This window comes from Eretmochelys imbricata, chromosome 20 (assembly GCF_965152235.1).
Source record: "Eretmochelys imbricata isolate rEreImb1 chromosome 20, rEreImb1.hap1, whole genome shotgun sequence".
In the NCBI taxonomy this organism is placed as follows: domain Eukaryota; kingdom Metazoa; phylum Chordata; order Testudines; family Cheloniidae; genus Eretmochelys; species Eretmochelys imbricata.
The window spans coordinates 15,241,853-15,260,009 of record NC_135591.1 but is presented as its reverse complement, the minus strand read 5'-3'; the positions used below and the strand labels follow the sequence as shown (position 1 = coordinate 15,260,009).

At 41.1% G+C, this 18,157-nt stretch overlaps 1 protein-coding gene across 1 annotated transcript in view; it reads left to right on the top strand.

Moving 5' to 3' along the window:
* Nucleotides 1-6,045: 6,045 nt before the first annotated feature.
* The window catches only part of VDR (vitamin D receptor), a 109,716-nt gene continuing 97,604 nt past the window's right edge, over nucleotides 6,046-18,157 (top strand). Inside the window, exon 1 of the mRNA XM_077838547.1 lies at nucleotides 6,046-6,099. The gene's annotated coding sequence lies outside the window, so the exon portion shown is untranslated. The remainder of the gene's footprint in view (nucleotides 6,100-18,157) is intronic.

Sequence of the window (18,157 nt, the reverse complement as noted above, 5' to 3'; positions counted from 1 at the left end):
CTTCTCCGCCCCCTCCGCACACTCCAATACACTAGCTGCGTTTTTTTAAGTTGAATCTCTTAAAACTTTTTGCCCATGTATCTAATCTCTGTAGAGACACACGCACACACCCTGTGTTTCTCCATCCCCAGTGGTGTCTGCAGCTCCTTTCCATTTAATAATCTAAGAATGTCAATTCAGTTTAATAAGACTTTAATGGGATTACAAGTTATACAAGTGTTGTCAAAGTGTTAAGAAAACCCAGACCCCTCAGGTATCTGTTAGGGGTGGGCATAGCCCACCCAAGATAGTTACATGCTGTGTTTGGGGTTTGATCGCCATGTGGATGTCATTAATATTTTGCTTACTAACTCTTCTAGATAATTAATGAGCATATTAAGACATGTCTTAACACTGGTTTCTCAGTATCTCTCAGTGTGCTACTTTGCTACTTGTCATAACCATTTTGTGTATGGGTTTCCAACCAGCTTGCAATCCACAGGAGTTGCTCTATCTGAGCCAATTTGAATTAACTTCCCAATTGAGATTTTGTGAGGCGCAGTATCGAATGCCTGACTAAAATCCAGATTGAATCCCTGCATTCTCTTTCTCTAGTTCTGATAAACTCTAGATTTGTAGTGACTTGTTCCAATATATTTCTAATGATAAAAGTTTGCCTTATTGGGATATAATTGCCAGGATTTGTCCTCTTTTGCGAGGGATAAACTCCCCTGTTCATAACCGTATGCCCCTCCCTGAGTTGTCTGGGATGTGGGTAAAAGATTAAGGCATCTCTGGACCCCATTGTGACAGGATGGAGTAATTAGAGGGAGAAATTTATTTTTGGGGCAGGGAGGGAAGGGGGAATGGGTAGGCTGGGTTAGGAGGAAAAGTCTCTGCTTGGGGCAAAGGTGAAGTGTGAAAGGATGATTGCCATCTTCTCCTCTACTGTGGTTTTCTCTCCTTTTGGGGCTATAACTTGCTGATGTAGTAACAGCAAAGTCCTGGTGTCTGATTGTCTTCTGATATTAAAGTAAAGTTCCATAGAAGCCAATTTTCATGAAAAGCCCTCCTAGGGCTTGCTCTGTTCCATGGCTTGCTCTCCTCCCACACTAGATGAGGTCAGTGACTCATCTTCCTTTATGGGCTCAGTTTAAAAAGCTGTAGCGTGTTCAGGAGCATGTGCGTTTCCTTCTGAAGGGGAACTTTGTTCAGAGTTCAACTTTAGTATGGAGTCTACAAAATCCAGTGTAGCTGTTGCCACTCACACATACTCTTCTCTTGCATCTGCAGTACAGTAGGCGTGAGCTGGATCAGTAGGCTCTGGGAGAATGGGATAAAGGCCTTGATAAATACTTTTAAAACAGTACAGTCACTAAAGAATATTTAATCTGTCATATGCCAGACACAGAATAATTATGTAAAGTTTAGTCATTTATTGCTCACTTTTTAAAGCCTCTTTTCTCCACCACAATACTGGCAGTTTACACACTGAATCGGAGTTGAAGTTCTTGCTGTGAGTCTAAAGTGCTTGAAGAAAAGGAGTACTTGTGGCACCTTAGAGACTAACAAATTTATTTGAGCATAAGCTTTCGTCAGCTACAGCTCACTTCATCAGATGCATGGAGGGAAAATACAGTGGGGAGATTTTATATACACAGAGAACATGAAACAATGGGTGTTACCATACACACTGCAACAAGAGTGATCAGGTAAGGTGAGCTATTACCAGCAGAGGAGAGTGAAAAAAACAAAAAAAAACCAAACCAAAAAAAACGGTAGTCTGTATGGTAACATCCATTGTTTCATGTTCTCTGTGTATATAAAATCTCCCCACTGTATTTTCTACTCCAGGCATCCGATGAAGTGAGCTGTAGCTCACAAAAGCTTATGCTCAAATAAATGCGTTAGGACTTGTGGCACCTTAGAGACTCCTTTTCTTTTCTTTCTGCGGATACAGACTAACACGGCTGCTTCTCTGAAACCTGTTAAAGTGCTCATGTTGTGAGGCAGATTTTCTGTCATTTAGATAGAATGCAGAAAATTCCTAAGTTTTTCTGGTTTCAGAGTAACAGCCGTGTTAGTCTGTATTCGCAAAAAGAAAAGGAGTACTTGTGGCACCTTAGAGACTAACGAATTTATTTGAGCATGAGCTTTCGTGAGCTACAGCTCATTTTCTGAAATCTGTCAGCAAACTTGAAATGCAGGAAAGTTCAAGCTAATCTTGTTATGAGACAGTTAAGATTGCTCTAGCAAAAGTTTTAGGAGCGCTACAACTTTGATAAGTTTGTATTTAGAGTACAGTTTGATCATGTTACTCAGATCAGAATGATTTTAACCAAATGCTGTAGACACTTGAGCTGTGTGTTCTAATCATGGCTAGGGAGGATAAATGGTACTGAATACTGTGTCTGTAAAAGTTTACTTAAAATGTATTATGAGCAGTTAGTTTCACACAGATTTCTGTGTGAAACTTTCTCAGTCCTTTTTAAAGGAGCTTTATAAAACACGAATGAAAACCTATTCTCCTATCCTTTAGCAAATAACTCAAGTATTTGCTTGTCTTTCCCCCACCCCCTAAAAAGCTACTGTCCTCAGATGACAAATATTCTGCAAGGATGCATTTTGTCTGGCTATCTTATAGACAAGGATCTATAGTAGACCGTAAATTCTATGCTTTCATAACTTTCAATTTAAGTTGCCTCACCACCATATGGAATCTGCAACTGCTTCCAGTGTCTTCACCAACAAAAGCCAATGCAAACTCTCACCCTGGTGCTCTGAGGAAGCCACTGCGCCCACCCCCGCAAATTTCTAGAACAAATTCTGTCTTGGTCCTAATCTCCAAAAGCTTTCCTATGTTGGGACTTGGCAATTTTGGGACCCCACTTCATTGCCCACCACTCACCCAAGTGATTGTGCTAGATAGGGATTATGCAGTTGGAGAACCCCCAAGAAAAGACTGCTTGGAGGCTGACTGAGACCAGTCTTGCTTGTGATCACATCAAGATGTGGAACCATGCAACAGAAGTCCAGATCTACTCTTTCAAAAACAAAATTAAAAACAAACAAATCCTTGAATCATGAGGAGAATTGCTTTCTGTACTGTCTGCTTTTTACTGATTTTTGTGCCTAGATACTAAGGTACTTAAGACAGGTGGCTATATAACATAAGCCTATGCAATATGAGGGATAGCTCAGTGGTTTGAGCATTGGCTTGCTAAACCCAGGGTTGTGAGCTCAATCCTTGAGGGGGCCATTTAGGGATCTAAGGCAAAAATTGGGGATTGGTCCTGCTTTGAGCAGGGGGGTAGACTAGATAACCTCCTGAGGTCCCTTCCAACTCTGATATTCTATGAGCCCTTTTCCATAGATATCAAAGTGCTTTACAATGGAGTCAGCACCATTATCCCCCGGGGGGGGAGAGGGATAGCTCAGTGGTTTGAGCATTGGCCTGCTAAACCCAGGGTTGTGAGTTCAATCCTTGAAGGGGCCATTTAGGGATCAGGGCAAAAATTGGGGATTGGTCCTGCTTTGAGCAGGGGGTTGGACTAGATGACCTCCTGAAGTCCCTTCCAACCCTGATATTCTGTGATTCTAAATTGCAAATATAACTCTGCTACTTGTGGTGAGGTGGCTATTTCTGTCCTTGGTTAAAGTGCTGACTGTGTTTTAAAGCATTTTTATACCTCTGTAACTTTGCCAAAACTAAAACAAGTCACCTGAAACTTCCTGTGACCTTCTGTGAAGAAATGTTGGAATCTTGGGCAGTTGGACAAAGAATGATCAGATAACAAAAAAAACAGAGTTTGCAAAACTTCACTTTGCTGGAAAATCCTGAGCTCAAGGAAAAGATGGAGAATCATGGGATTTAACAGTGAGCTCCATGAATTCTACACAGTTTCCCTTTTTGGATAAACTCTTAATTGTAAATCAAAGAGCACAACATTTTTAGCAAACTGTACAGAAACATCATGTTATCATTAAATAACTGATAACCTCTTGCCACTGCCAAAAAACTTGTGAGAAAGAAGGGCTTTGCCCATGTGGGGTCCAAGGAGATCATTTAATTCTACTTTTCGTGCCTGTCCCCAAACCACCTGAAGTTGGGTGGCCAGGCTGTAAAAGTTTCTTTCTTGCAGAGATGGGGGAGGGGATATATCAAGATTATACTAAGCTAACCTACTTCTCTATTAGTTTCTGAGAGAGGGATTTGATTTAGTCATCTTATATACAACCCCCCCCCCCCACCTTAGAAATGTATTTCTTTATGTGGAAAATCCCTACAGCAACAGCATTTCACAGTTTGACTGAATGGAGGGAAAATATGGCTCCCAAACACTTTGAAAGAAGGTAGTTTTGATAATACAAGTGACTGATCTGTTGTCAGTGAGAAGGTTATTAACAGCAACTCTGGCATGTGGAAACAGTTTGTACTTGTGGGGAGGAGGGAGGGACTGGTAAACCAGAACACGAATATAAACTGCAAGATAGAAAGGGAACAAAAGTCCAGCCAGATAAGCCAGGTCAAAGACTCTTGTCGGTCTTAAAGTGGTGTGTGGTGGTGTAGTTTTGTTTGTTTGTTTTTAATAATTCTGTGGCAAATATGATGACTAAAGGGAGGAAAATTAGAATGCTACTATCTTCTGCTAGAATTAAGCTTGTCAGGGCATTCTGGGTCAATTAAGGGTTATTGAGGACATGTTCTGGAATATAGAATGGGTTAGAATAGCTTGGGTGGATGAGGATGGTGGAGCTGCTATGGAGAAGTCTTGGCGAGACTTCTAAAATGAAGCTTCTTAATCACTGGATTCAGCCTGGAAGGCCACGTGAGGGATGTTCTCAGATTCCTGATATGGACACCTGTATCCATCATCTTCTGACTTTGGATGCCTCAGTTTCTTGGTGTCCAATTTGGGCCTGATCTTTCTTTTCCCAGTAGTGCTGAGCTTCCAACAACTTCACTTGGAGTTGAGGGTGCTCACAGCCCATGAAAATAGGGCCTGAAGCTGTCTCAAGCTGAACACCCAGAAATTAGAAGCAACTACTTAAAACATGGACCTAAAAATATCCATTGCAGAATGATAAGGGGATGGGGAGATGTTAAGAGTCATACCCGGAAGTCCCACATCCAGTTACCTGTGCTTAATTTGTGTGTGTGTGCATGCGTTTAAAGGCGATTTACACTAGCAGGTGTTACCTAGCAAAAGGTAAATAAGCAAGCCACTGATGATCAGTGGAAAAAATGACACATACCAGTTAATGTTCTTTGCTGTTTAAGACAGACTAATCTGTTTGGTTATATCTAAAGAGAAAAAAGAGGGCTAAAATACTAGATATGCCTAGTGCTTTAAATCCTCCTTGGTTAATATTAGTTGTTATATGGGAGTTTTATTTCTTTGGCCTTTAGCATTTTGTATTAGTATATTCAAATCTGTCAGTTGATATTTCAATCTCTTGTGGCTACGGGGCAGAAAGAAGAGGAGGAAGGGGTTCAAGGCAATCCATTTAATTAGCTGTCAGGTTTCCTTCTTGGTCAGACTAAGATAGATAGATATTTATTACTATATTGTTGAGCCATGATAATGGCTTGGTGTTCAGCTTAATTTCTGTTACTGGCCAGAGACATCCAACATTGTGCCTCTTTTCCTCCATATACAGACTGAGATCCAACCTTCTGTCATCACCACTTTTCACAGTGATCAAGAGATTGCTACAAGTAGCATCTTACTCTCAATATTTAGGCACCAATTCAGCAAGATATTTAAACAGCGCCATTCAATTCAATGGGGTTACTTGCATGCTTAAAGATTGGTATGTAGTTAAGTAACTTGCTGAATTGGCTGTAATTCAGAAACACTAGTTTGCTCCACCACACCCATGATATTAATGTTATCATATAAACCTAACCTTGGGAAGTAACTCATGGTTATAGCTTATTGAAAATGTGGACTAAAAAGCTCACGGAATGACTACCTGAAACATTAATACATGCATCTTGATTCTAGAGACTGCTCACCTTATTGCCAAGATTATATACCCCTTGCCTGGAGTGTCAGGAGGTGCCAACATAAGTCTTCTGTATCTTGACTCTGAAACATTCGTGTTGATAGAGCATCGGTAAGTAGCTCTTTAAAATACTTTGTATAGAAGATAGTCTTGCAGAATTACAAATATCAAACAATTACTTTTGTGCTTACGGTACTTTTGGCTTTAAAAGCCAACTCTAAATGTTGTCTCTTACAGAAATAGACATTCAGAAAAATTAGTCACTTCAGCTCAGAAACCTGAATTCTGAGTTACCCTAGAACAGTAGTTCTCAAACTGTGGATCGGGACCCCATTTTAATGGGGTCGCCAGGGTCAGCATTAGACTTGCTGGGACCTGGGGCTGGGGCTGAAGCCGAAGCCTGAGCTCTCGCTCAAGCTCCGGCCCCCTCTCCCCACACTAGGGGCGGCAGGGCTCAGGCTCCGGCCACTTACCCCAGGGTCATGTAGTAATTTTGTTGTCTGAAGGGGTCACGGTGCAATGAAGTTTGAGAACCCCTACCCTATAAGGTTCTTACATATCACTCTGGCAGCATAAAGAGGCATCACACCCAATTTAAGTCCCTTTCATGCTGCCAGAGCAGGTGAAGGGTGCTTCAGTGTAACTGCATCAGGCACTGAATTTTTAGTAGCTTTTGTTCTAACGATGCTCGAAGTGAAGTAGTAGTTGATACTTTTTGGTTGCATAGATGGCATCAGAATTTCTTTTGTTGAAAGGTACATGTCTGGCATAAAGGTCTTGCGATGGCTGTAGTGCCTTAGGCTCTGTGTGTACACAGGCTGGAGTCTTTGCAAATCATGTAAAATCAAAACAAAATACATAGTTCCCCCTCCTTCACTGCTTCCGTTTGAATTGTGTTCTAGCATAGTTTGTCCTGCTGGCATGAGTGAGGCCAAACCCTATTGCATCATATAGATTGGCCATGCGAACCATGTTAGAAAACAGTCCAGCTGGGATCACTATTGCACTGTGAAACTTTTTTTAACATGGGTTTGAAACATTACCCCAGTGTTACCCTATTCTGTATATGTGTGGGTGAAAAGGTTGCTATGGTCTGTATTCCTGTTTTTACTCCCTATATGTCCAAAAATGAGGCTTTTAAAACAGATCTTTTCTGTGTCTGAGACTTCTAGCATATGACTGTTATAGTGTGTGAGCAAGCTAAGAATTCTGGAAGAGCCATAATATGTGATTAGAGACTACAACTGTGGGTTAGGGCATTGCTAAGTCCTTTCCTATGGAGAGAAGAAAATTTTGTTGCACTAGGACCTTTGAGTTGCATAGTTAGGTGTCTGCTTAACCATCTTAACTTTAAGCAAATGATGGGGCTTAGTCGTCTGTTTTTCCTCTCCCTCCCCCCCCCCCCCCCCCAACCTTCTATGGCTCATGTGGGATACAATGTGTGACTGAGATACAAGTATTATTCATGTGGGAAGCTCAAAATGCTGTAGGAATCCTTCTCCTGGAGTAAATAACACTTTCTTCCTAGAAACTCAGCTTCTTGATTCTGTATTTCTGATGTAAATAACTTTCAACAATAAAAGTGAAGAAGACACCACATTTATATAGAATGTAGGGAACTTTAGGACTAAAATGGGTAATGCCCATTGAAATGAGGGAAACTTGAGTAGCATGGTGTTTACTTGTTAAGTGAATTTGCTTTCATTTAACTCTTTCTTTCTTCGTAGGAAAAGCTGTGCATTCATGTAAGTATTAGCAGAAATCGTCATCTGTCCTCCATGATTCAGGAACTTGTCTGAGTCTCCTTGTAGATTTCTAAACATCTGATTAGTTTAGGCATGTCCAACTTTCAGGCCTGATCTGCCTACACTTAAAATTTAGGTTGCTATAGCTACTTTACTTGGGGTGTGAAAAATCCACCTCCCTGAGTGACATCGCTATGCTAACCTAATCCCCCAGTGCAGATGCAGCTAGGTTGATGGAAGAATGATTCCATTGACCTCTAACTACCATCACACAGCAATGTGGTGGACCTACGCTGATGGAAAAATGCCTTCTGCAGGTATAGGCTGCTTCTGCACTATGGTGCTGTAGTTATGCTGGTTTAATGACTGTCATGTAGACATGGCCTCAGTCTCTCATTTCTGTAAAAGAGTTGTAGAGTCCATGAATATGCTGACACGGTAGTTGTTTATAAATCTTTATAGTACCATAAATGTAAGCACTTTGCAGAACATAGATAAGACACATTAGCTTGCAGTCTAAATATATATTTGCTTATTTCTATAGTGTATTTTGCTTTCCAATCTCAGAACTGGGGTCATTCACCCAGTTTCTCTGTCCACCAGGTGGTGGTGTGGCTCAGTGGGTAGGGCATCAGACTGGGACTTGAAGACCTGGATTCTATTTCCAGCTCTGCTACTGACCTGCTGGGTGACACAGGTCAAGTCACTTAACTTGTTTGATTCAAGTCTTTCATGTGTGAAATGGAAATGGTAATGACTAATTCCTTTTTGTAAAGCACTTTGAAAGCCTTAATACAGCACCTTTCATCCATAGATATATTACTATTGTTAATATTGCTGGCCAGAAGGCTGGGTTTTTTAAACTGGGAAGACACTGACTTCAATATTGAATAATAACAAAGTACTATATCATACTGTAGTTTAAATCTTGGCTTACATTAGGAGTATAGAGATCATGCTGGCTAGTTCACATCTGTATTTTGCCTGTTTTGAGGATTTTTTTTTCCAGTGTGGTATATCAGTCTTTGCTAGTGAGTAGATAGCATGTTGCTTTCCCTGCAATCCTGTGACTTCAAGTGTGGAGCTCTTATCTGTATTTATGCTAAAAGTAGCACACTTGTAGTTTCGAACTGTAGTTATCTCAGGCTTGTGTGCTCAGACGTGATTTTTTTTTCAATTTATTTCTTGTCTGATTATTTCTGACCTTGTCTCCTTCATGTTCCGATATGGCAGAATCTTCTTAATATCCTAGTGGATAGAACTCGGGATTGGGAGTTCATAGAACTCAGTTTCTGTTCCTGTCTGTGGCACTTATCTGCTGGGTGACCTTGATCAAGTCACTTTGCCTCTCTCTTGCTCTTTCTCCTCCTGCTCTTTGTCTGCCTTGTCTACTTGGACTGCATGCTTTTTCAAGGCAGGCACAGTCATTTCCTGTATGTGTTTAGTGCCTACGACAATGGGGCCCCAATCTTGATCCTCTAGGTGCTATTGTGATACTGCTAATAATAATAATTCACACTAACGACCAGGAGATGCATGTGAATTAATTACTTACTGATATGATAGTTCACGAACATGCAAAGGTTACTACAGTGCAAAAGATACTTTCTTCATTTAAGTAACTGTAGTTTAGCTTTCAGAGTAGCAGCCATGTTAGTCTGTATTCGCAAAAAGAAAAGGAGTACTTGTGGCACCTTCGAGACTAACAAATTTATTTGAGCATAAGCTTTCATGAGCTACAGCTCACTTCATAGTTTAGCTTGTAATTCAAGCCTAGCAAAATGTGAAAATATTTTGAAACTAATGAAATCTTGGTAATACAAAACCTCACAATTGCTCTCTGTTATAAAAGCTTTGAGGTTGGGGAGAGACTATAAAGGACTTGATCACTAATTTTAAACATGTGAAGAGCCCATTCAAGTTAATGGGACTACTCATGCTTAATGTAAATATGCCCTTTGCAGGGTCAGAGATGGAATGTTCAAGATCGAGCCCAGATTAGTAAGGTTCTCCTCACTTGGTGAATGGGAAGAGGAGCTTTTTGTCTCTAATTTTGACTAAAGTTTTCTCTGCTCTCATGTAAAAACACGTAGCCTCTCTACCCCAGCCCCAAATGTCTTTGGTCAGGCTGCTTTCTGAGCATAGTGTTCTGTTTCATTGTAAACCGTTCAGATTCTGGAAGTTTGACTTTTTCCTCTAGGAATGGGGCTCTCTTATCAAAACTCATCCCTGGGAAGGGAAAAATAATTATCTGTAATTCTTTTCTCCAAAAGTACATGGTCATAATAGATCCACTTTCACCCACTTGCTTCCTGTGAGTCCTCAGCCGTGTTGCTAGAAAAGGAACTGACAATTGAGGGCTGGGGCATTGTGACTCTCTGCCTTCAAGTCACATGACTGCGGCTCTGCTGAGAGTTTTATATTCTCCGTTTACTAGTTAGCTCCACCAGTCTGTCATTGGAGGCACAGACGTAGCAGTCGGAACCTTTTATAGCTGCATGCTGCCAGAGATCAAGTACTGCAGGTAAAGAACTTTTCCTTTTATCTAGCTTAGTGATTTACCCAATCCTTAGATTCCTCCACCCCCCTCCCCCCAGTCTTGGTGCTCCAGTTTTGCTAAATTCAGGTGACATTCACTGCATTAAGTGTGATCTTTCTCAATAGTGTTCTTAATGCAGGCAAGAGACAATAGCCTTCTTAAAAAAAAGTATTACTGTATTTAAGAATGTTTTAGAAAAAGTTTTCCTAATGACTAATAATTACTAGGTTTAAAAATTATTTACTTCTCTTTATTTTTTATTTCCCTGCACTTTTGCATTACTAAATATTCTACATTGATATAGTGATTTCGCCGTCAAATTAGGAACAAAATTGTTTTTCCTCCCCATAGTTCTGAAGGTCTTAACTTGTCCCTGAGCTATTTATAGCAATTTCAGCAATATTTTCTTGCATAATAAAAAAAAATGACTTCTGATTTTTTCCCCGAAAGATAAGGGCAGTAATGTGACTGTAGTCATAGTTTGTCATGTAGTGTCAACAACTTTATAAGTTACTTGGCACTGAAGCAGATATTAAATAGGTATTATGCTTTCCTTTATATTCTAAGGCTCTCTGGATTCTTTAATCTCTGTTTTTGAGTGCGGGGAACATCAAGAAATGACTTTAAGAAAACTAGAGATGTGTTTAAACCATGATGCATGTTTCTCTTGTTCATTAATACGGAATTCTTAGTTTACAAGTACAGCTTCTCTTTCCATTCCAATAATCTTTTGTTGTTGTATGCTTTTTGTATTAAATAGTGTCACCATAGTAGGTGGTAAATTTTCAGACAGAGTTTTCTTAAAAACTTAAAAGATCATACTTCAAACAGACAACTGAAAGGTTTGCTTTTTAAGTCCTACTTTCAGACCAGGACTCTAGTACGAGAGATGCAAAACCCTGAACTTGTCTCTTTGGACCAGATCCTGCAAAAGCTTAAGTACCTGTTTAATTTTACACACTATGAGAAATCTCGCTGAAGTCAATAGGATTTTTCAGTGCATAAAGTTAAATGTGAAAATTATTTGTGGTATTTAGGGCGTTGATAAATAAGTGGAGGAGGACCCTCCTTTCAGAGGTCATGGTATCCTCTTGCACAGAGGATACCCCTTCCGGGGAGGGGACCCCAGTTATTATAATCAGACAGGTAATAGTTATGTTTGTGAATTACTTGCTGCGTGCAAAAGTTGCAGACTTCTCGAGACATCTAGATCGATTTAAGTGCTGGGGAGGAGCTAGTGAATGTGCTACATGCAGGTACTAGTGACCTAGGGAAAGGTAGGACAGAGACCCTGGAGGCCAAATTTAGGCTGCTAGGTAAGAAATTAAAGTCCAAGATGTCCCTGGTAGCAATCTCTGAAATGCTTCTCGTTCCATATAGAGGGCAAGTTAGACAGGCAGAACTGCAGAGTCTTAATGTGTGGATGAGATGATTTTTGGAGGAGGGATTTAGGCTTACTAAGAACTGGGGAACTTTTTAGGAAAGGAGGAACTTCTACAGGAAGGATGGGCTCCATCTAAATAAAAACAGAACCAGTTCAGATTGCTGGTATGTAAAATTGAAAAGGTCCTAGAGGAGTTTTTAAACTGAGGGCTGGGGGGAAACTGACCAGTACAAAGGAGCAAACAACTCAGAGCGGGATCCCTTGGGGGAGAATTTATTAAAGGGGAAACTCTATATCCTAGTAAAGAGGTGAGGACAGAATTTGATAAAGTACAGATAGGAACTGAAGAGAAACAGTCAAAAATGAGTCCCATTCAGTTACATTGCATGAAGGCAGACCACTAAATATTGACACATTTAATAAGTGCTTGTATAAAAATGCTAGGGAAAAAACTAAGAAGGATGAACTTCAGTGAATGGTATTAAATGAGGATATTGATACAAAAGGCACCATAGAAACTTGGTGGAACAATTATAATCAATGGGGCACAGTTATACAGGGTACAAAATACAGAGGAATGACCGACTAGGTTGTGCTGATGGAGTGGCACTGTATGTGAAAGAGCATGAGTCAAATATAGTAAAAATCTTAAGTGAAGATACCATAAAATCTTCATGGATAGGAATTCCCTGCTTGAATATTAAGAATATAGGAGTAGGAATATGCTACTGACCAGGATGGTGATGGTGACCGTGAAATGCCCAGGGGGATGAGAGAGTTTACAAAAACAAAAAACACAATAATAATGAGGGATTTCAACTATCCCCCTGTTGATTCCGGACATGTCACTCAAGACGGGATGCAGCGAGAAAATTTCTAGACTCCATAAATGACCGCTTCTTGGAGCGGCTAGTCCTGGAACCCGCAAAGGGAGGGGCAATTCCTGATGTAGTCCTAAGTGCAGCATAGGATCTGATCCAAGAGGTGAATATAGCTGAGCCGCTTGGTAATAGCAACAATAATGTAATTAAATTTAAACATCCTTCTAGAGGGGAAAACACCAAAGAAACTCACCACAGTTGCATTTAATTTCAAAAAGGGGAACTACATTAAAAAAAAAATGAGGAAGCTACTTAAATGGAAATTAAAAGGAACAGTCACAAGGGTGAAATGCCTGCAAGCTGCATGGAAACTATTTTTAAAAACACTGAAATACAGGCTCAGACTAAATGTATACCCCAAATTAAGAATGAAAGCGTAAGAGGACCCCAAAAAAAGCCACCATGGCTAAACAGCAGAGTAAAAGAGATGGCTAGAGGCAAAAAGGCATCCTTTTAAAAACTGGAAGTCAAATCCCACTGAGGAAAATAGAAAGGAACATAAACTCTGGCAAGTCAGGTGTAAAAGTATAATAAGGCAGGCCCAAAAAGAATTTTGAAGAGCAACTAGCAAGAAACACAAAATCTAACCGCAAAAAATTTAAGTACATCTGAAGCAGGAAGCCTGCCAAACAATCAGTGGAGCGACTGGATGATCAGGGTGATAAGGAAGACAAAGCCATTGAAGAGAAGCTAAATGAATTCTTTGCATCCGTCTTCACTGCAGAGGATGTGAGGGAGATTTCCACAGATCTGAGGAACTGTGCCAGATTGAAGTTTCAATAGAGAAGATTATGGAACAAACTGATAAATTAAACCATAATAAGTCACCTGGACCAGACAGTATTCATCCAAGAGTTCTGAAAGAACTCAAATATGAAGTTGCAGAGCTACTAACTATGGTATGTAACCTATTGCTTAAAAAGCATCTGTACCAGATGACTACTGGGTAGCTAATGTAATGCCAGTTTTTTTTTAAAGGCTCCAGAGGTGATCCTGGTAATTTACAGGCTCGTAAGCCTAACTTCAGAACCAGGCAAATTGGTTGACGCTACAGTAAAGAACAGTATTATTAGACTGATTATAAAAACTGAATTATATCAGTTGATATAGTGTACTTGGACTTTCAGAAAACACTTGTCAAAGGCTGTCAGTTGTTGTTTCTGTGTGTGTTGTCTCTGCATGGTGCCTGTACAGCATCCTTCAATAAGTGGCCCAAGGAGTCCACAGACTGTTCAGTGGTGAAGGCACTCAGCCAGGTTTATTCCCGACAAAGCACGGTATTAGTGCCCTATAAGCGCTCAGGGTACACTTAATACATGTATGCCCATGACAATGGATCAGCTCCGTGAGCGGCAGGACTTTCCGATTTCCCCCTCCCCGCCTTGGCCAGACACCCCCTCTGTGACCCCTCTTTTATACACTGATACAAACATGTTACATATTGCCCCTCTGATTTGGTTAGTTACCATCTTTTACTTTGTACCTGTAGGCTCGATCGAAACATCTCTATCCATCATCCTGATCTTGTCATATTGACAGGGGTCAATGTGTCCCTGTATCATCTTTGTGGGAGTGTGTTTACACCATAACCTTCTATCGGGGTGTTCTGGTGCTACCCTTCTGGAATGTGTTTATGTGAATACTCAGTGCCTAGGAGTGTTTGTGTTTGCAATGCCATTCTTGTTCTAGCCAAGCTCATGTATTGGATAGTGAACCTGCAAGCAGGCATCTACTTTTAACAGGGCCTGACTTTTGCTCACAGTTTGACTCTTGCTGAGTTTGCTTTATCTCAACAGGGCCTTATGCCAGGTCTCGGGCTCTCTTTCTACTACAAAAAGGTCCCACTCCAAAAGATCATAGAATATCAGGGTTGGAAGGGACCTCAGGAGGTCATCTAGTCCAACCCCCTGCTCAAAGCAGGCACAATCCCCAATTTTTTTTGCCCCAGATCCCTAAATGGCCCCCTCAAGGATTGAACTCACAACCCTGGGTTTAGCAGGCCAATGCTCAAACCACTGAGCTATCCCTCCCCTTTATCTTAAGCAAAATAAGCAGTCATGGGATAAGAGGGAAGGTCCTCTCAAGAATTAAGACGGGAAACAAAGGGAAGGAATAAATGGGCAGCTTTCACAATTGAAACAGGTAAATAGCAGGGTCCCCCAGGATCTGTACTGGGACCTGTGCTGTTCAATATATTCATAAATGATCTGGAGAAGGGGGTAAACAATGAGGTGGTAAAGTTTGCAGACTATACAAAATTACTCAAGATAGGGAAGTCCAAAGCTCACTATGAAAAGTTACAAAGTGATCTCACAGAACTGGGTGACAAAATAGCAGAGGAAATTCAATGTTGATGAATGCAAAGTAGTGCACATGGGGAGGTGGAGAATAATGGGGTCTAAATTAGCGATTACCACTCAAGAAAGTAATCTTGGCGTTGTCATCATGGATAGTTCTCTGAAAACATCTGCTCAATATGATCGGCAATCAAAAAAGCTAACAATGTTAGGAACCAGTAGGAAAGGGATAGATAACAGAACAGAAAATATCGTCATGCCACTATATAAATCCGTGGTACACCTTGAATACTGCATTCTGTTCTGATGTGCTCCATCTTAAAAAAGATATATTGGAAAAGGTTCAGAGAACGGCAACACAAATTATTAGGAGGATGGAACATCTTCCGTTTTAGTCCCAGTCATTTTAATCTCTCCTGTTCATTTTAGAAAAGATATAACTAAGGCAGGGATATGATAGAGATCTAGAAAATCATGGTTAGTATAGAGAAAGTGAATAAGGAAGAGTTACTACTTCACATAACACATGACCTAGAGGTCACCCAGTGAAATTAATAAGTAGCAGGTTTAAAACAAAAGGAAGTACTTCTTCACACAGTGCACAGTCAGCCTGGGAGACTTGTTGCTCAGGACTATTGTGAAGGCCAAAAGTATAACTGAGTTCAAAAAGATTTAGATAAGTTCATGGAGGATAGATCCATCAATGGCTGTTAGCCAGGATGGTCAGGGATGCAACCCCATGCTCTGGGTATCCCTAAACCAGCCCCAGCTTCTGGCAATCAAGAGGATGATGGAATGGGTCACTGAAGTATCTGACATAGGCTACTGCTGGAAGACAGGATACTGGGCTAGATGTGCCATTGGCCATACTGGATCAGAACATTCTCATGTTCTTAAATTATTTTGAATTTTTTGTATTAAAATGTTTTTTAGATTTGAACATAATTTAAGATTTGAACCCATAGAAATGCTTGTGGGAGTGTACTTGTATCCATGACATCAAGAATAGACTTGACAGATTTTTGAAAACCATGTACAAATGTGTGTTCCACTGTCATATAGTATAAAGACATTTGAAAATCTTCCATTTATAAACTACTTAATCTCTGGATTCAAATGTCTTAGATCCTGTATCTAATACAGAGGTGGGCAAACTATGGCCCGCGGGCCACATCCGGCCTGTGGAACCATTCTGCCCGGCCCTTGAGCTACTGGCCGGGGAGGCTAGCCCCTCCCCTGCTGTACCCCCTCCCCAGCAGTCACACCACCGTGGCTGGGTGGCGCGGCTGCCAGACATGCTGCTCTGAGCGGCATGGTAAGGGGGTCAGGGGTTGGATTAAGGGGCAGGAGGTCCCGGGGGGCAGTTAGGGACAGGGAGCAGGGGGGGTTGGATGGGGTCCCGGGAGGGAGAGGTCAGGGGACAAGGAGTGGGGGGGAGGGGTTGGATAGGTGGGGGAGGGTCTGAGGGGGGCAGTCAGGGGGCGGGAAGTGGGAGGGGGCAGATATGGGACTGGCGCCAGGATGATTGGGGCAGCACAGCATTCCCTACCCAGCCCTCAATACAGTTTTGCAACCCCGATGTGGCCCTCGGACCAAAAAGTTTGCCCACCCCTGGTCTAATATAACAATTTGTAACCAGGTACCTTTATGTTACTGTTAAGGATTTGGATTGGAGATGGGGGTGGGTGTTGATGTCAGGTGTAAATTTATGACTACAGTTAATCCTTGGTACTGATGAAAAATCAAACTTGTTTTGAATACAAGGAGGGTGAGGTGAACCTGTGACCACTCAAAATACTGTACGTTTATAATAACAAGTCCAAACAGTTTTCTGGCTTTCTGGATAATCTGGTTTACTTGAGGATTTGACTCAAAACAGATTAATCTTTTTGTAAGGTAGCTCAGTCCTGGTCTTGTCTGGGATCAGCAAGAGGAGTAGAATTAATCTCTCCAGAAAGATTTGAGGAATACTGAAATTTTCGCTCTTCAGCTCTGATAATGAGACCACTTGAGAGCTCTTAGTTGTGCTGGTAATTGATCTTCACCTGAATATAGACATGCCGCTGGGTGACTGTCTAGTGATTAAGTGTGGGTATCTAGTTTATGTATTGAGGTCGCACAAAGAGAGCGGAGAAGGCTGCTGTGCAAGGTTAGACCATGCAATTTGAGGGTTGTTTTTTTTTAATTTGAATTATAAAGGTTACATATTGCTTCAGAATCTCAGACATCCATGAAAAACCTGCTGCACATTTAACTTGATCAATATGAATCCAGTGACAAGACACAGTTCAGTTCAATTAATGAGACTTCATTGAGCTATAAAAGTGTTGCAAAAGAGTAAGAAAAAGACAGACCTGCGTTGAGGTAGGTATAGTTTGCTGAGGATGGAGTTATGTGCTATGTTTTCTGTTTGATTCCCCACTGTCCATTTGTCATAATTGTCAATTCCTGACCCAACAGCAAGTTGCCACGCGTTGCAACACACCATTGCTACTCTATAATATGAAATCTATATGTAACAACCATACTAGTGGATAAAATCTAAAATTTCAGATATGTCGTCATAATCTTCAACTCACCCAAATCTGGGAACCATGAATATCATTCAGTTATATCCCAGTATTACGCTTTATTTCCCAGACTTGCTTGTAGTAGAATTACATGTCCAATGTCTTGCGCTATATCGCAATTGCAGATAAACCTAGGCCATGCTGGATGTTCGTTCTTTAAGTGTAACTCACTGTTTTAATACACCAAGGAAACTTTCATTTCTTTTCTCCTGGCTTTCACTCTACTAGAAGAAATTATATTTTGCAAGTCTATATTTTAAAAAGAACAGATTGCAAAAGACTTTCTGGGAAATTCTTTATCCAGTTAATGTCCACTGTAATCCTTGGGTTCCCAAACAGGCACTACTGCACAATTAAAATCTGGATCACCTCATCAGTACGTTATGACCGATATCCTAATTTCCTGCAATATAATATGCTTGCTTCTAAAGAGCTGTGTGATAAGTGATAACTGCAGGCAGTTACATTTTTCATAGCCTTTGAAGAGGCCTGGTTATGCAGTCTGGCTTTCTGGGATAGCTGTGTCGGCAGGGAGCTGTGCAGCCTGGAAAAACCCTGGCCCGGAGGGGGAGAGAGGTGCGTGTCTACCCAAGCAGGGTGGGGACTGAGTAGTCCTCAAGGGACCACAGAGGGGAAATACAGGCGCAGTTGCCCTGACCTATGAAGTATAGCGTGGCAGTGTGTGTGGGATGTATGACCATGTGAATTACTATAAGTGCGAACAGCAGTGAAAGCAAGTACCACAGAAGGGGA